General features: G+C 47.3%; 1 long non-coding RNA gene across 2 annotated transcripts; it reads left to right on the top strand.

Annotated features, from left to right (window-relative positions):
• Positions 1–1,251: 1,251 nt before the first annotated feature.
• LOC102555063 (uncharacterized) lies at positions 1,252–8,450 on the top strand. Of its 2 annotated transcripts, none has more exons than XR_015628195.1 (4): positions 1,252–1,324; positions 2,540–2,649; positions 7,705–7,860; positions 8,176–8,450. It is a non-coding gene; the product is annotated as an uncharacterized LOC102555063 (long non-coding RNA). The 2 variants fall into 2 exon arrangements; XR_015628194.1 differs by having other exon boundaries at positions 7,702–7,860.
• Positions 8,451–19,189: the final 10,739 nt, after the last annotated feature.

Here is a 19,189-nt window from a genome sequence, read left to right as displayed (position 1 = left end):
ATTTGGGGGGAAGGAGTGAAAACAGGGATTTAGTTTGTCCTCTCCCACCAACACACTCTGGGCAGCTGTAGCTAGAGATTTTAAGTCTTTTGTGTCCCAGCTGCATAGCTCGGAGCAGCCTATTAGCCAGTGCTATAGGGGAGGGCCTCACACTACAGACATTCTCGGGGGAGGGGGACTGACTCCACTCACACTGAACTGTCACCATCCCATACCCTCACTCTAATGACCAAATAAAGGATGAGCACTCCAAGGATGCAACAGTTGGCTTCAGGACACCCAGGTCCAGGTAAACGGCCTCTCCTTGCTAAGTAGCTCAGACCCGCATCTTACTGAGCTACCTAAGAGCCCTAGTTCCCTTAGACCTGATTGGTGGATGGCACGTTGCCTGCCATGCTGTCACCTTTCTTCCTACCTGTCTTTCGGGGCCACCACCCTATAGTCACAGAAAATTTGGCATTTGGGAAGATAGACCAACATGAAAACTCCAGGGGACAAAGTGTTTATAAGGTAAACGTGAGGCTCTGAGGCCCCAGAACCCACATAATATATGCCTAGAACATCACTGTAGACAGACACAAGAAGGTCCCCTAGAGCCTGTGGGACAGCCAGTCCAGCCAACTCACTGAGTTCAATATCCAGGATCTATCACGGCGGTAGGAGTGCATCAGCTCCTGACGGTTATCTTCTGATTTCCACAGACAGGAATTCACCCCACCGCCAAAAAAATAAATGTCGAAAAAAGGTGGACAGTTGACATCAACCCTTGGCTTACACATGCACGTGCACATGCACACACACATAAATGGATATACACATACCGTTTTTGTTGTTGTTGTTGTTGTTGGTTTTTAAGAACCATACAGTTTTGAAAGGCCCCACTGCTCTGTAAGAAAAAAAATCCCAAAGTTTAAGCCAATTAATCTGCATCTTAGTGAATAGATTTGGTCATCCACATTTTCCAAATTGAGCTCATATTTTCCAGGAGATTCCACTGAGTAGCCACAGTTGAGTTTAAAGGGCTACATTGCAGATCCTATCATTCATTAGAAAAACCAACTCTGCCATTTAAAGCAAACATTTATTAAAATATTAAATATTCACTAAGAGATGGACTTTGCTCAGGACCATTCTCTGGAATTTCCCAGCTGGAATGGCCTGGGCTTATAAGGACCTATAGGCCACCGTACTTTCCCATGAGGCTTTGTTATTTCTCAGAACTACAATTCCCATCATTCCAGGAAGTTCCCTGATTCCTGGGCACGTGGGCCTTACAGGTTAATTTTGGGCTTTAGAACACCTACTAATGAACACAAAGGCAGAGGTGAGAGTGCCCATCTTTCTCAAATTCCTTACCCACCTATCCTCACTCCCATTCTTTGTTTTAGACATGAAGTAGAACGCTGTAGGGATGGCCTATGAAGAATGTCGTTAAGGATCTACCCTTCACTCCCGGCTAGGCATGATGAGCCTGGCTCAGCTCTCTCTTCTCGGGATCAGTAGGTTATGGAAGCAGTCTACAGGGTCTTTGGGACGTGCCAGATCTGAGAGGGATGTTGAAAGATCTAAGACCTAATGTCACTTTTACTTTATAGGGGATGGCACAGAGGAGGACAGCAATGTGAGCTGCTTGTAGGGGTCTTTGAGCCCTCCGCTTATGCCGTAGTGCCTGTGGAGAAGTGGGTCTTCTCACTCACACACTCATGTTGGTCCAGCAAAGCCTTTAGCTTCCGACAACTCCTTCTTAAGTGTATTCCCAGAGAGAAGAGTCACGAAGCCCCATGAATGCTCTGCTCTTAAAAGCTTTCTTTACCCTTTTAGGCTTCTGTACGTCTCATTTGTAAGAAAGAGAAAGGAGTAACTGTCATACAAGGTTGTTAAGTGATGCTTAAGTAAGACAAATACGTGGAGTCCCAGCGCCATGATGTTAGTTTAGGAAGTTACTTTTCTCTCTTCCCTTTCTTCTCTCCAGTCTTCTAGCATCGACACAGTACTTCCTTACCTACAGGATCATGACCTATAGCCCTAGGAGATATGCTGACCTGAACAATGTGTCCCAAAGGGTGGGAGGTTGGGGACTTTGCTCTTTTCCCTTAGACGGTCCCCTGGATTCTGATAGAGTAGGGCAGGAGTTTCACCCATGTGTTCCCAGGAAGTCACATCTTTATGTAGAAGGTTCAGCGTTCTTAATGGAGCCCTACCCCATCCTGTGGCATCCTCTACAGTCTCCATCCCAACTGGCTTGGATTAAGTGAAATAATATTTTTTCAACAAGTACCAACAAGCACCTCCTTGGTGCCAGGGGTACAGGACTGAGTGACAAGACCAGGTGGTCCCTGCTCACACGGCTTCCAAGTCAAGAGCCCAGTGGTGTTTCATCTGACTTGTGTTCACCACAGCAGTGATGTGTTAAAACTCTCCCCCCGAGTGATGGGCAATAGGAGAGGGAACCTTTGGGAGGTGACTATTCTACCAGAACAGGATTAGCATCCTTGTGAAAGAGTCCCTGGATCAAATCTTTCCCCTTTACATCCTGCAGGGAGCAGACAGAGTAAGAAAGAACAGCTCTGAACCAGGCAGCAGCCCCCACCAGATGCTGGATTTTCCAGCTCTTGATTTTAGACTTCGAAATCTACACGATGATGAACGGTAATACATTCCTGTTGCTTAAAAGCCACTCAGTCGGTGGCATTTGGGATAGCAGCCTCAGTAGACTAGAACAAAAAATGGGTCTCTAGCAGTGGGACTGATGGGCCATTGGGCACCAGCAGTCACAGGATGCAGAGGAACTGGAGAGCAGGGTCTCAGGCAGCAATGAGTGTGGCGGGAATGATCGACTGTTTCCTAAGACAGCTTGTTTATTGAAATAGCACAGCTAGCTTATGTAGCTCGAGTAGTGGGGAGGGGAGGAGAAAGGACAAGGGAGGAGCTGCTGTAGTGGGGGCAGGGACCTTCTGAGCCTATGCCCAGATTAGCAGACTGCCAGTGGGCCTTTGTCTCCATGGAGTTGAGTAAGCCCAAGCCTGCTTTGGGTAGGGAGCACACCTACTACTGCAGAACTCTCTCAGAGGTAGCTGGGATATGGGCTATGCTCCACCATCCATCATCTGGCTTGGGAAACCACAAATGTTATGTCAAATACCTAAAGCTGTGGAAGTAGGGATTGTGAGGCACTTGCCAGTCAAATCCCACATCGCTGTAAGAACACCAGCCATGGAGTGGGCTCAAAAGGAGGTGAGCTCTAGAGGAAACGTGAGTCTTCTCAGAGAGTAGCTCAAATGGTCATGAACAGAATGTTGGGAGAAACATGGGCGGTAAGGGCTATTCTCAGAGGTCTTAGAAACAGGGAATATCTCAGTGGATACTAGAGGAAAAACGATTCTTGTAACAAAAAAACGGCAAAGACCTTGCCTGGATTGTGTTCATGTTCTGGTGTTCTGTAGAAGGAAGAACTTGTGAGCTATGAAATAGCATGTTTGGCTGAAGACATTTCCAAGAGAAGTATTGAAGACGCGACTTGAACTCTCTTGAATGGTTGTGACAGAATGTGAGACAATAGGAATGATTTAAAGACAGAGTTTCTAATCAAAAGGACTTCGAGAATCCTCAGCCTGTGTTGTAAAGGAAAGACAGACAGACAGGAAGGAAGGAAGGAAGGAAGGAAGGAAGGAAGGAAGGAAGGAAGGATTAAGAAACCATGTCAGAGAGAAAATACCCAGGGTGTGGCCAAGTGCCCACTCCATGAGAAGAGGAGACTCTATACAGGTGCTGCTTGTCACAACCACTGAGGAATAGTAGATTCTTGGAGCCATTTTTCCAAAGGTCAGAGATCCAGGCCTACAAGCAGAGTGGCTTCAAAGAAGAGGTGATAGATGTCTAAGGGGACTGGATACTTACTACCCAGGACCACCACCAACCTCCCTTGGCTGTCCTCAGGTTGGCTCCAGCAGGGCCAGAAGTCATATAGACATGGTGGCTACCCCTCTGGCAAGCACAGATAGTAGACAAACCTGTACAATCCTGTCCTGCTCTGTGTCTGCCTTGCCACTGGGGTGACCAAGGGCCACCGGCAAGCCACTCAGGGGAGACAGAATTCAATACAAGGATCTCATAGCCCGGAACAAAAGGTTCCTGGTGGCTTTGGTCTGGCCTGAAAGGCCAAAGTGTTACAGTTCTCTAAATGGAAGCCCGGACAGGGCAGATAGCCACTGTCTTTCCTGCTACCATAGCAGCGGCTATGTTAGTGGCAGCAGTGGGTGTTTGGCAGGATAAATCCAGAGCCAGAGCCCCTAAGTAAGTGATGGGGAATGAACAGCAGTGAGTACTTGTGGGCAGAGGGGCACAGGCCCGGCTTGCTGGGCAGATCCGAGGTTTAGCAATGATGCTTCAGTAGGAGAAAACTCTACCCCAGAGTGTTAAAACAGCCACTCTCAGACAACAATTTGTGTGCCTTATTTCATGTAGCCCTTACGAATATTTTGGAAGCAGGGTGGGTTCCTGGGGTAGATGCTTCCCATTGGCTCAATCTGAGATTGTTAGGGATGCCCTATTAGCATGGGAAAGAACTTCAGGTATTGTCCCTACTTGACTGATTGCCTTGGCCCTCTCCATGGGGTGTCTTCCAGGACAGGTAGAGCTCAGCAGGAAACTGATTTCATGCCTACCATTCTCAGAGATTCTGAGATTCTGAGATTCCCCAGGGGTTTTGAACCTGCTTCAACCTTACCAGTTCTCTTGTCGGATGGCATGGTCCACTTGCTCCACACAGTCCCATCTCTGCCAGTGCATAGAGACTGTGAACTACGCAGAGATGCGTGCATAGTAAGGTCACAGAATCTGCACCAGCAAGGCCACGGCATAGGACCACCCGGAGTCTATGAGACTTCATATGTGGAAAATAGGACACCAAGCCAGAGAGAGCTTTAAAATTTACTCTTGTTTACCCTGCATGTGGTTCAGACTTACTTGGGACCTGTGACCCCTTTCTTTTCTATTTATCCCTCTTGGAATGAAAACAGCCATTCTATGCCTGCTCTACCATAGAAATTTGGAAGCAAGTAATGTTTGATTTCACAAGTTCACAGCTGGAGAGCAATTTGCCTCAGGATGAATCATACCTTGAGTCTTATCCATATCTGATTTAGATGGTATTTAGATGGGACTCTGGATCTCAGACTTTGAAGTCAAAGCTGAGATGAGTTAAGACTTATGGGATGGACTAAGTGACCCTGCATATGAGAGGGATGTGAATTGGGGTGGGAGGTTGGACTAGAACGCTGAGGCCTGATGTTTGTTTCCAGCCCCAAAGCTAACCCCCAAATCCATGGTCTTAGGAGATGGGGCCTTTGGGGGTGACGATTAGGTAATAGGGACAATGATAGTGGGTCATTTCTATATGGAGGAAGAGAGAGGGTACCAACTCATTAAAATGGGGGGGGGGGGCTGAGGAAATGGCTCCGTTGGCAAAGTGCTTGCTGCATAAGCAAGAAGACCTGAGTTCATTCCCAGAACCCACAGACAGGCAGGCGTGGTGACTTGTGCCTGCAATCCCAGCGCTGAGGAATCAGAGACAAATGGATCCCGGCCAGCCTCCGTTAATTAAGAAGTGAGCTCCAAGCCAAGGAAAGACCTGGTGGATGACACTTCACCTGATGTTTTCCTCTGGCCTCCATACTCATGCACATGTGTAAACGTACACACACGTGTGCATCTGCATGCACACACGTACCTGCATGCACACACGAATGCACCTCCAGACATATACACATGTACCTGCATGCACACATATGTGCTCCAGTATGCATACACACAAACATAAATAAATCAATAAATCGATACGTGAAGAGGACTTGCAGAAACTTGGGAATGGAGTTCAGAGAAATCTCCCTGGAGGAGGTGATTCCTAGCTAGGAAATGAGAATAAGTAAGACTCATCTATGAGAATTTTTGGGAAGAAGCAGAGTTCTAGGCAAAAGGAACATCAAGGGAACCATTGAGAACTGTTGAGAGATAACGGGGGGCTGACCAGCAAGAACAAGACTGGGAAAGAGCTAGTCTGGAGGTCTCAAATTAAAATGAGCATTAGACTCACCAGGAAGGACAAGATACCCTTCACCACTAGAATTTCTAATGCTCCACTAGTGCCTGAGAATTTATATTTCTAATGACTTCCTGCTGATGCCCATCAATAGTTCAATGTTAAATTGCTCTATGCCACATTAAGTGGTGAAGACCTTTCACTAAGATGGGGGTGGAGTGGTTGTGTGTGTGTGTGTGTGTGTGTGTGTGTGTGTGTGTGTGTGTGTTCATGCACATGTACGCCTATGGTTCTCCTGCTGAAGTCACAAACAGACTCTCAGGTTCAGAGAGCTTTCTGCCCTACTCCTAGAGATGGCCTTCCCTTGGGAGGTAATTTTCCCTAGGCCTCTTGAATTTGCACAGCCTGCTAATTAATTGTTGGGAACTATCTCCTCAAGGATGTTTATATAGCCAACAGCCTTGGGAGATGGAGATGGAGTCTCTCCAAAGCAAAGGGAAAGAAGCTAAGTGCCTAATATTTAAAACATCTCTTTCTGGGGCAAAGGGCAAAAGTAAAGCCAGGTTTCTCCCTCTCAAAAGAGACTCAAAGTCTCTGAAGTTCTCTCTAGGAGCACACCCAACTGCATGGGACCATGCCTCTCACCTGTCACCTAACCATCTTCCAATCCTGCTGTTGGAAGCAGGGCAGAGGAACCTTTCCCCCTCTGGCTGCTTCCTCAGCTGTGTGACAAAGTCCTTTGTCTCTGACCCAGCATACATGAAGTCATGGCAGGCTATCATGTCCGCTAAGCAAGTCAGGTAAGACCCAGAACTCACATCAGCTAGTCTGTTTCCCTCTGCAGGCCAGTCCTCCAAGCCCCTCTGTTCACAAGATGATGTCACTACAACAGACTCCCCCGTGGGACTCTACATTGGTATTGTTTGCATCCAGCCTCTGAGTTCACTTGCAGGAGGATTCTCTCTCTCCACTACTCCCTATTCCCAGGGGGTCAGTATTAGAAGCTGCACCTTTCTGTGGCCCCACTTGGCCTTGTGAATTTAGGCGTACATTGACGTACTGAATCTTCCTAACCCCACTCGTGGGAATGAAGGCAGAGTCCTATCCTGCCAATAGGGAAACTGAGGTACACAGAGCAGGATCACCCACAAGGTCTGTGCCCTTTTCACAGTTTGTCGCTTAATGCCGTATTTTTAATATGAGCCTGAACCACGCTTGGCTAGGTAGGTAAGGCTTTATGAAAGATTTAAAAAGGGGGAGGGCTGTAAAGGTAAAGAGAATTGGAGGGGGACCGCATTAGCATTAGCATTCGACTGTACGCTTAAACCTCTATTTCTCACCTAAGGCAGGGAGAGAGAGGCTCATCTTTCACCCGTAAGTGGGGGTGGGGCTTTAGATAGCAGGTTTTCTCTTTTAGCTGTCTAGGTAGGAGGAAAAGGCTGAGCTACTCAGGTGTTGGAAGCTGGGGAAGCGGGAGAAGCTGCAGGCTCGCTCCAGGCAGCCCAGTTTGTTTTTGAATTGTAGATTGCTGAGTTTGATTGGAAAGTCAGAAGTCTAGCCAGGCCCCCTGCAGACCTATTTATGTGCAACTGGTCTCTCCTCAAAGACGAAACAAACATCAGAGGCTACCCAGCCCGCCTGACAAGCCCTCTGTGTTATCAAAGCAGGTGCCAATGTCAAGCTGAACCAGAACGGTTGGAGAGCCCCAGGACCCAGAAGAGCCGCCCGCAGTAGCCCCACCAACCCAGGGTGTTCTCAGAATTCCTCTTCCCACATCCAGCCCTATGAAACTTTTAGCATCTGCCTCTTCCCCTCAATCCTTGGTAAGTCCCATCCCTTCTTTCCCCTCTACCACTTCCGTTTCATCTCTAACTGATCTAATATTAATGTCCTCGTCATTACAGTGTTCGCAGGCAAAGAACTCATTTTGTCCACAGAGAGAGGGAGTTGGGAAATTAATATAATATTTGTTCAGGATTGATTTCAAGCCGTAATCCTTGCTGCCAGAGAGACCCATCTGTTTAAAACTATCAGACACTAATTACCCAGCTCGTGAACACAATAGCAGGATCGAGGAGCTGAGTTCTGGTCCCCCCCTCCCCCATAGGCTTGCAATTTAGCATTGTTATTTATTACAGGAGTGGGGGGAAATCTCAGTGAAGAAGATGGATCTCCCATCCTCTTGACTGGCAGAGGCTCCCAGAGGACCCAAGCACAGCGGGAAAGAGGTCTCTGAATTTCTTGATCAAAGAATATGAGGTATTGCATTCATGTGGCCATAAAGGTTGAGCTCATTCCAAATGCTCTCTCTCCCCTCCCTGACTCAGTCCAGCCTCCCTACCAAATCTACTCTCTGGTGATACTTAATAAAGATACCGTCCTCCTTGGGGGGAAACGGAGTTGAAAGAGCTGATTCATTCTCCCGTAGTCTCTTTCTTTCATCTTCCCTAAGTAATCAGATGTCAGGCCTGGGCCTGGGCTGTGCTGTCTGTTTTATACCTTTGCTCTCGTGATGGACGCCCCCTCCTTCCCATTCAAACCCAAGACCCAAATGTTTGGATAGTGTTCCAAGTTATAGACGTCCCCTTGCGGTCTCTATTCCTTCCTAATGTCGTGTTGCTCATCATAATTCTTGTTATCAGAAAGAGAGAAAGAAGGGAGAGGACAAAAGGAGAACAGGAGAGAAGAGATGGGGAAAAGGAAGGGATGGGGAGGGGAGGGGAGGAATCAGCAGGAGGAGTTTAACTGATTATGTAGTTCACCTGTTCAAAAATCTCCAATGGCTCCCCTTGGCCACCAACTAATTGGATATTTCACACCCTCCAAGTTCTAGCCTCAAGGCTTTTCCCTCGCTGCCCTCTGTCTTCTCATTCTGTAAGCCAATCAGCTGGGTGAAGTGAGCTGCTCTTGTCCCTACACTAGCTGTACACTTTCATCCTCTCCTTCCCTTCCCCCCTCCTCCTCCTCAGTTCATTCTCACCACAGAGAAGGCCTGGCCTGCTCCTGGGCGCCTTCCCTCTTAAAGGCCTTCCTCTCTCTGACTCGCCGTAGTGCTGTCTTAAGGGCTTCCTCTTAACTTGCTTAATGTTTTCACATTGGTTCTAGTAATCCCGAAAGCCCATTGCACTGATGACCCAATATTTCTGGTACTCTTGTTAACAAAACAAACATGGTCCCTTCTCTCCTGGAGGATGTGGCTTGGTGGGAAGGCAAACCATAAGTTAACGACTGTAACATTTATGAGAGTACAGACTGTGGAGGAGAAGTTTAAGAGGCTAATGAAACAGAAGAAAGTTCCCCTTAGGCATGGAATGACAGGGCTCTCATGGTGAATCGGGAGTTCATCCTGTAGCACAGCTGAACCATCCCTTGATGGACAAGCTCTGGTTGGGCTCAGGGAGCATGCATAAGTCAGATAGATTGCTCAGCTTGTGGTGGGCTCAAAAACGACCAGTTCAATAAAGATGACCACAGTTTCCATCCAGTTCCCACCATAAGAGCCATAAAAGCCCTCTAGGCAGAAGAACGCTGTAGTCTTCCTCTTCCTCCTCCTCCTCCTCTTCCTCCTTCTCCTCCTCCTCCTCTACTTCCTCCTCCTCTTCCTCTTCCTCCTCTTCCTTCTCCTCCTCTTCCTCCTCTACTTCTTCCTCCTCCTCTTCCTCTTCCTCTTCTTCTTCCTCCTCCTCTTCCTCTTCCTCCACTTCCTCCTCCTCCTCCTCTTCCTCCTCCTCCTCCCAATACTGCAGCCCCTCCCACTCTCACCTTTCCTTAAGAACCCTATGCTTTCTCTGATCACTTCTTGTCTACATTTTCTTATCCTTCTTGGGTGTGAGACAAGAAACCCATAAAGTCACTGACTCTGGGAGGAAGGGATGGAAGGAGGGAGAGAGGGAGGGAGGGAGGGAGGGAGGGAGGGAATGTGGTAACATAGTAAGACCAGAGACCAGCAAATCAGATAGGGAGCTGCTATGGTTTGAGTCTCCCAAGGATCCATGTGTGTAGGCTGAGTCCCTGAATCCTTGCACAAGGTTGGGAATGAAACCTTTAGGGAGTAGAGTCTAGTGAGATGTCTTCAGGTCATGTCTTAGTGAGTGTTTCTAATGCTGTGACCCAAAAACAAAAGCAAGTTGGAGAGGATTCAGCTTATACCTCCACATTATAGTCTATCACTGAGGGAAGTCAGGACAGGAACTCAAGCAGGGCAGGAACCTGGAGGCAGGAGCTAATACAGAAGCCATGAAGGGGTGCTTCTTACTGGCTTGCTCCTCATGGTTTGCTCAGCCTGCTTTCTCATAGAACCCAGGACCACCAGCCCAGGGATGGTCACCTAGAATGGGCTGGCCCTTCCCATTAATCACTAGTTAAGAAAATACCCTATAGGTATACCTATAGACTCTATAGGTCTGCCTATAACTCAAATTTATAGAAGCATTTTCTCAATTGAGGTTGCCTCTTCTCCGATGACTGTAGCTTGTGTCAAGTTGGCATAAAAGACAGCACACTCACCAGGTCCAATTTACACATATACTCATGGATACAGGGTCATCCACTAGAGCATGACTGACCTACCAGGAGCTATATCCATGAATAAAACTGACTGTCCTTCCCCTGATCTGGCTTGGAGCCCCACTTTCTAAACAGATGACAGGTCTGCAGATAAGCAGCTCCTTCCTCAGTCATTTCAGTATGAACTCAGATGTGGTCCAAGGTACCTGTACCAACAAAGGGAAATATGCAACATGAATTTGCCACCATTGGAAAACCCCAAAGACCTAGAAGTTCTTTCTCAGGAAGATGAGCTGAATCCTTTACTTCATAGCGATGCCATTCATGTTCAATAAACCTTGAATGAATACATCACAGAGACTAAATTTAAAAATACAAGACAAAGAATGGGCTGGAGAGACGGCTCAGTGGTTAAGAGCACTGACTCTTTTTCCAGAGGTTGTGAGTTCAACCATCGTGGCTCACAACCATCTGTAATGGGATCTGATGCCCTCTCCTGGTGTGTCTGAAGACAGCTACTGTGTACATATATGTGAAATAAAGAAATAATTATTTTTTTTAAAAAACAAGACAAAGAATGACTTTTTGACTGGCTATGGCTGACTCTAAGCAAAATGTGGGTTTACGTGTTGAAGACAACTGGAGTGTCAAAGTCTAAAGGAAGAACTCTAGGAATCCAGCAGCCACCAGGGCTCAAGAGAGACCCGTGTCTTCTGTTTGCCTCTGTTTTCATCTGTAGACAGTCTTATTTTATCCTATTTTCTTGTTCTTCCTTCTTGACGGGAAACTATTATGATTGCACTACTCTGAGTCATGGCTCGCCTTCCAGTCCTCAACCCTTGCACACAAACAAGAGTTCTTAAAGACGAGCTCTAATTAGCCCTTTAGGATCCTGTGCTCAGCTCTTGGAGCAGTCACTGTCCCAAGTGAAGGAAGTGCCCAGGCCTTGAGCACAGAGCTCTCTCTGTGGTCCTCCGTTATAATTGACAACTGAAAGAACGATGATCACTAGATGAAGACCAAACATTGACAATTCTACTGTGCTTCATATCTACACAGTGTGCTTGTTTAGGGAGCAGTGCCCGTGAGGATCACCTCGCATAAGTGATTATTCACAGCAGCCTTGCAGGCAGGGGTGCATTTCACAGACAATGGCCTGGAGATTGGTAAGAACAAAGTGTCAGGTAAAAATTGTTTAAAATGACTAGGATAGAATCTTTGAAGCACGAATTTAGGAAAATACATGTCTAGTTTGTACTTTAGAGCTCAAGAATAACTTTTTCCCCAGGTTTTTGTTGTTGTTGCTTTTAAATTTAATTTTCTTTGCATTACTTTTGTGTTGATGTGGCAATGGATTTCTTCCTTTCAGTGTGTGTGTGTGTGTGTGTGTGTGTGTGTGTGTGTGTGTGTGTGTGTACTGTGTGTATGTGTGTGCATTTTCTTTACCCAGTCACCTGTGGATGGGCATCTAAGTTGCCTCTGTTTCTTAGCCATTGTGCAGAATGCAGCAATGAGCACAGATGAACAAATATCTCTGTGGTAGGACCTAGAGTCCTTTGTGTATACACCCAGGAGTAGTAGAGCAAGGGCCATGGAGGTCCTATTTTTAGTTTATGGAGAACCTATATTGATTTCCATAATGACTTGATCAGTTTACACTCCAACTAGTAGTGAATAAGGGTTCTTGTGCCCCACATCCTTACCATTCTCTCTCTCTCTCTCTCTCTCTCTCTCTCTCTCTCTCTCTCTCTCTCTCTCTCTGTCTATCTGTCTGTCTCTCAATTGTAGCCATTCTACCTAGAATTAGATAGAATCTCAAATAGCTTTAGGACTTGCCAATAATTATTGAAGTATTTACAGAATTCTGACTACTAAAGATGTTTGAACTTTTATATATATATTTTGGCCATATGTGGTCCATCGCTTAAGAACTCTTAGTGTCTCTCATGTTCACTAACACACATATAGATTGGAAGATTCAGGGTGGGGTGTTAATTTGGGGGGGCTCTTTATATATCCTAGCTATTGTCCACTCATAATGATTTTACATCAATAATTCGGCAGAGGATTTGACAATCCAAAAGGCCCTGTTTGTTGCTACTCTTACAGCTAACACTCCAGACGGGAAAATAGAGAATGACTTTAGTAGAGATGGGATGAAGAGCGGCAGGGTGCAGCCCTCTGTCAAAGAAGAGGTCGTCCTGAGATCTGACCGGACATCGCCTGCCCATTCCTTGCTTCAGCCCAGTCTGAGGGGACACTGACCCTTGCGGTCTTCACCCTCAGTGCCAATGTCCCACCGCCCACCCACGAGGAGACATCTGGTTCTTTTTGGATGCAGTGAGCATTTTCGCTTGGTGAGGATGGTTTACCAGAACCTTGGGTGGTCTTTCTGGGAGCAGAGATGTGAACTGACCAAGATGCGTTCCAGCTTTAAATCTTCAACGCTGTGATGCAAACCAAGCCCCTTGCTGGATCCGGAAACAAAGAGAACATGAAGAGAACAACATTCCCATTCCACCGGGAAACTGGCCCGGTCTCCCTGGTAGCCAGGAAACCATGTAATACATCCATGTCAAAAGCAATGACTCCTTGGGGAGATTATCAAATTAAGAACTGTCCATCCAAAAGCCTAATGCTATTGATTAAAGAGCGAACACCAACATCCACCCTCCTCTGGCCCCAGAGCTGGATGGATTTATGTTCCCTTGCCTCTAAATCTTGAATGAGGACATTTGGGGCACCTGGGAACTCAGGCTCAGACAATAAGCCGTTCTCTCTGATCTCTTCTGGTAGAACAGAACACGAATTGGCTCAGTGCACATGGAGGACAGTCTTGGCTGTGCCTGTTGAATTCTCAAGGGGGTGGAGTGGATGTCCCCAGCCTTTCTGAACAGCAGCTAGGACATGAAACATGCTCCAGCATACAGAGTTGATGTATTAATTAGGTTTTCTGTTCCTGTGGTAAAGACCAAGACCAAACCGGACTTGGGGAAGAAAGGGTTTATTTGACCTGCATGATCCTATCTCAGTCATCGATGGAAGCTAAGGAAGGAACTCAAGCAGGGCAGGAGCAGAGAGGCAGGAACCAAAGCAGAGGGCATAGAGAAGTTGCTTACTGGCTTGCTCTTTACTTTTTTAATTCAATCCAGGTCCACTTGCCCAGGGATGGCACCACCAACAGTGAGCAGGGCCTTTCCACATGACTCATCAAGAAAATGCCCCCGTAGACTGAGCTACAGGCCAATCCGATGGAGGCATTTTCTCCGTTGAAATCCCCTCTTTCCTGACGACTCTGGCTTGTGTCAGGATGGCGAAAACCTAGCCAGCACAGTTGGCCACCCCTGATCACACACATCGCTTGATTGAAATACCTGACGGTGCATTTTATAACTTCAAATTCTGCCGATTGGCGCATGGAGACAAACCCTGTGGAAAGCGACTGAGATAAACCGGGTAGTCCACATCACAGTATCGGAATGGCCAGCTGGGCCATACTAGACCATCAGGCGTAGTGGCTGTTGCACATGACAACAAGCTAGTCCGTGCTGTAGTACCAGAAGAGACTGGCTGGCTTACGCTATAAGAGAAGACAGATCAGCAAGCAAGAAAGGAAAAACATACAAACTTAATCTGTGATTATCTGACATTATATTTGACTTTTATTTTTGTAAGAAAATAAAGGCCTGGCAAAGTAGTTAATCCAGGTGTGGATCGCAGCAGGACTATAGAAGAGCAGACAGCCGTGGAGAGACAGGGCAGGGCAGAGACTGAGCTGAGCACAGTGAGCCCGGAGAACTCTGCAAGGCTTGCACATTCTGAACCCTCTGTGTTCCTTCATCATTGAAGAATTGGGTGCATGTTTCCTTGCAGGGATAGGAGGGGCACCTCTCCCACACTGGTGTATGGTCTGCTCTGAAAAGGAGAGGCAGGAGAAGGCCAGAGTGACTGATCTTCCTGCTTCTGCCAGCTTCTCATACTCCTGCAGGCGATACTCAATAGGCCACCGCACCGGGTCGGTCCTGAGCTGATGATTCACGCCATTCTTCCTCTTTCCTGCTTAAAAGAAAGGTGTGTGTGTGTGTGTGTGTGTGTGTGTGTGTGTGTGTGTGTGTGTGTGTGTCCAAAGAGGCCATAAGACAGTGTCAGATCCCTGAGTCCTCTGAAGTTGGAATTATAGGTGTTTGTAAGCTGTCAGAGCAGATATGGGTGCTGGGAACCTGAAACTGGGTCTTCTGGAAGAGCAGCAAATGCTCTTAATCACTGAATCATCTCTCCAGCCTCCCCCCTGTACCCTAACTTTCCTTTCCTGTCAACTGTTGAGTTCCTACAGAGACCCAGTTCTAATGCCACCTCTGTCCAATGTCCTCTTTGAAGCACTAGGCATGGTCACCATTCTTACTTGTCATCTGTGGTGTTATCACATGGCATTGTAGAATACACCTGCACACGTGTCTCTCTCAAGACACTGGCGTCGTGGAAACAAGCCCCATGTTTTCCTCACCCCAGTCCTACCACCATACTCTGCACAGTGACTGGCTGAGGCTAGAAAGTCAGAGTGTTTTCAAATGAATAACTCAGGAAATGGGAGCATGGGCAGACCAGCACCTTCCCTTGCTTTGAAATCTCTCTGGCATGGAGCAGAGATCTTAGCCTGCTTCACTGATACCACAGTCTCATCACCTACTGAACAATCCCCAGGGCTGTGCTTGATCTGAGATACCACTGCCATTTATTACCATGGAGGGTTGTGTGAGGTGAATGAGCAGAGCTGGGAAACAGCTCAGCCAGTAATATGCTTGCCAAAAAAGCATGAAGACCTAAGTTCGAGTCCCCAGAACCCACGTTAAGAAGCTGTGCAGGAGAGTATATACCTGTAACCCTAGCACTGCGAAGGTGGAGACAGGCAGATCCTTAGGGCTTACTGGCCAACCAGTCTAGATAAATCTGAGAGCTCCAGGCCAAAGAGAGGCCTTGTCCTAGATAGATAGATAGATAGATAGATAGATAGATAGATAGATAGATAGATAGATAGATAAGATGAAGACTGATTGAGGAAGATACCTGATGTCGTCTGGCCTCCATATGCATCTGTGGTCACCCATACATGTACACACACAGGCACATGCACACACACACACACACACACACACACACACCCCTCTCTCTCTCTCTCTCTCTCTCTCACACACACACACACACACACACAGGCACACATGCACTGACACATGAAAATGTCTGTAAGACCTGAACCAAATTCCTGAGTCATATGGATATACTTATGAAACACACAGAGATCCCTGGTGACTGGCCAGACCAGCCTTGATGAGCAATGGCCCAAGAGAACACATCCAGACCTATCTTTCTAAGGTAGGTTCATCTCAAATGACTGAAAGCAGGATTTAAGCCAGACCAATTCGTTACCCCAGAGAACATTTCCAAACTGGAGAACATGGAAGATAGATGCTAGGACTTCTTTCTCTGTACTTCTTCAAGGAGCTGACTTCTTCCACACCCACCACCCCTCTTCAATCTGTGCAGACTGGCTGTGGGCCAGTCCTGCCTGAAGCAAGAGGACAGAAGCTAGGATCTCCATCAGCCAGGGAATTGTGGGAATATCATAGCTGTTGGTTGCCAAGATACTGAGCAGACCACCAGGGATGATATGAAGGCTTCTCCAAGCCCCCATCTCAGACACAGATGACTCAGACCCTGTCTTCCAGACACTAGCAGTGATGAGCTGTCATATGGAGCAGGGCCACTGGGCACCAGGCTTTCATCCCCAGGCTAGGAGGCATAGCCAGGTGCAAGGAGCAGCTGATTCAACAATGATGTGGGGCAACAGGAGAAAGGGATGACTGTGACACAAAGAAAATGTGCATTCCAACAACAGCAACAAATCAAAGCCCCAGATGGTTCTGCAGCAAGGAAAGGTGAGCAGCGGAAAGGACATGAAATGGAAAATACTGATGTATCCTAAGCCTGGCCCAGAGTCGGGACACAAAGGAATTGGGAGTCGCTAGAGCAAGGAGATTTATTTCTGAAGGGTTGTTCTTCCCAGAGAGGACCCAAGCTCCTGTAGGTCTAAACCACACAGTCAGGGAAAAATGCAGCCCAGGACTACCAATGCTGCTGCTTTGGGCAATGAAGGGCTGAACTGTCCAACTAGAATTGTTCTCTGTAACGTCAACCTGCAAGCCCAGTCACCTCAACTGGTGGGTGATCTCTCTCGCAAAGGGCAACTTCTTGATAAGACAAAATGTCTAGCCACCCTTGCAGACATCTAGCTTGACTTCACAGAAGGTGCTGATGGCCAGACACATCTGTGTGCACACTGAACAAAGACAGGTATCCTGCAGGCCAGGGCCTCCTGACATTCTTCCACTAAATGGTTCTCTCCCATTGAGAGTCCCCTAGGGAGTCAGCCTTGTCTCCACTTGAAAGATAAGAAGAGCAGCTATGCCAAGCATTAGGATCCTGTGTTGAACCTCTAACACAACTTCCTATTACACAAACATGCATATGCACACAAGCACACACATACACACATACACATGTGCGCACATACATTCGCACACACATACACATACACACACATGCACACCCAAACACAGAAACCACCATCGTGTAATTTTCTCTTTGATTTCTGCTATTATTATTCTGCTCCTCCTCCTCCTTCCCCTTCCTCCTCCTTCCCCTTCCTCCTCCTTCTCCTCCTCTTCTTCTCCTCCTCTTCCTCTTCCTCTTCCTCCTCCTCCTTCTCCACCACCACCACTTCTTTTCTCTTAGCTTTATTCTGTCAATTGACCCAGCTTCCCCTAGAAGCATCTGCTCCACTGCCTGACTAAACCACCACCATTTTCTCTGTCTTCCTTGTCTCTTCCAGCCTCCTTAGTAAATATCATTGAGTCTTTATGTTTCTTGGAGGACCAAGGGAGCTAGCTCAGCTAGCTACCTCCTCCCCCTTAACCTTCCCCTAAGTCCAGGGTTCTGGGCAGAGTCAGTGGTGTGCCAGCTGACTGCCAGCCAGAAGTCTGAATTCTACAATGAGGCAAGGTTTTCTGGAATAAATGATCACCTTCATCAACTAGCATACCAGGATCTAAGATGTTCATGTTTCCTGCTCAATTCCCCCAGGAAAAAGCTTGACTTGGGGTAAGTCTCAAAAATTTACTTCCAACCCAAGAGACTTCCAAATCTGTACATGAAGGGAAACAGACTTACCGATCCTTCTGGAAAAGATAAGAATCCATGTATATGTCAGTCACTTTCTGGCATAATCCAGGCTGTGGTAGAAGAAGGATGAGAGTCCTCTTCATGCTTCACCTGGCGCAAAGCATGAGTTCATGAGGCCATCAACCTGGTGTGCAGAATTCTGCTCAACAGAAGGAAAGCTGGGGACCATCGAGACAGCCCTGAGCCTCTTACAGTGAGAACCCACTTAACGAAGAGGAAAAGGAGCTGTCTCCATTTCTTTTCCTGTGGTAAAGCACCTTGACAAAAGCAGCTTATGGGAGAAAGAGCTTAACTGTGCTGACAGTTCAAGGGTAGAGGTTATCATAGCCAGGAAATCAAGGCAGCGGGCGCTTGAAGCAGCTGGTCACCTGGCATCTGCGGTCAAGAAGAAAAGGCTAATGGATGCACACAATTTCTCAGCTCTTCTCCTCCACTTACCAGCCAGGGAATGAAACCCCAATAGTCTACAGGTCTTCCCACCTCAATGAACACGTTCATGATAGCTCCCCAGAGGCATGCACAGAGGCCTGACTACCAGGTAACTTTTAGATTTGGTCAAGCTGACAATTAACACTAACCTCAAAAGGACCATGTTTCAGAGATTTCAGCTTAGAATAGGCAGAGAAGACAGCAGGGGTTGGGAGGAATGTGAGAGAAAGCCTTTTCATCTCTGTGACCCTGACATTACTATAGATGGGCAAGGTTACCCAGGTAATGACATCAGACCTCCAGCAACAATTGCTCTCTAATCACGGCTTCAGAAAGTCTGGAGAGGGCTCCATCCATTATTTCCTTCAACTTCATCCCTAGGCAACCCTACCCGGTACTGTTCATCAACTATGCTTAGCCCAGAAGTTTCTACTAGAGCTAGCTGGAGTTTTTATAAAGCTATAACCAGAGGTGGTGGTGAGTTGTAGGGCATGGATGGAGGTAGAGAGGAAGGGAGCTTTCTGGGGTGGGCGTCATGTTGTGAAAACATTACAGAAGGCGCCACACGTGCCTTGGGATCTCTCCAGTGTTCTCTGTGTGGAATAAAGAGCGCTTGGTGCTTGTAAGGGAGTCCTACTCAGCTGGAAGCCAAGGAACAAGCTCAGTTACTGTTGAGCCCGCCTCAGGAGCTGTTGATGAGGACGTGCCTTGCAGACATACGGAACCTATGGAGGGATGAAAGCGGTTCAGTGACGAACGCGCATGCTCATAGCTTCCTGCAAGGGCTCTGCGTGAACTGTCCTGTCACGTGCACCTTGAGCAAAGAGAAAAGAACTGATCTGAATGATGGCTGCGAGGGAAGTTGGGCACGATTTCCCAGGGCTGCTGCTGCTGCTGCTGCTGCTGTTCTGCAACTCTCCTTCCTTCAGGAAACTTCCTTTCAAAATAACTGGGGAGTGGTGTGTTTCAGGCTGTGGTGTC

Source organism: Rattus norvegicus, chromosome 8, assembly GCF_021556685.1.
Source record: "Rattus norvegicus strain SHRSP/BbbUtx chromosome 8, alternate assembly SHRSP_T2T, whole genome shotgun sequence".
Lineage (NCBI taxonomy): Eukaryota > Metazoa > Chordata > Mammalia > Rodentia > Muridae > Rattus > Rattus norvegicus.
Note: the sequence above shows the minus strand (reverse complement) of the source record. Positions and strands in the feature narration are given on the sequence as shown.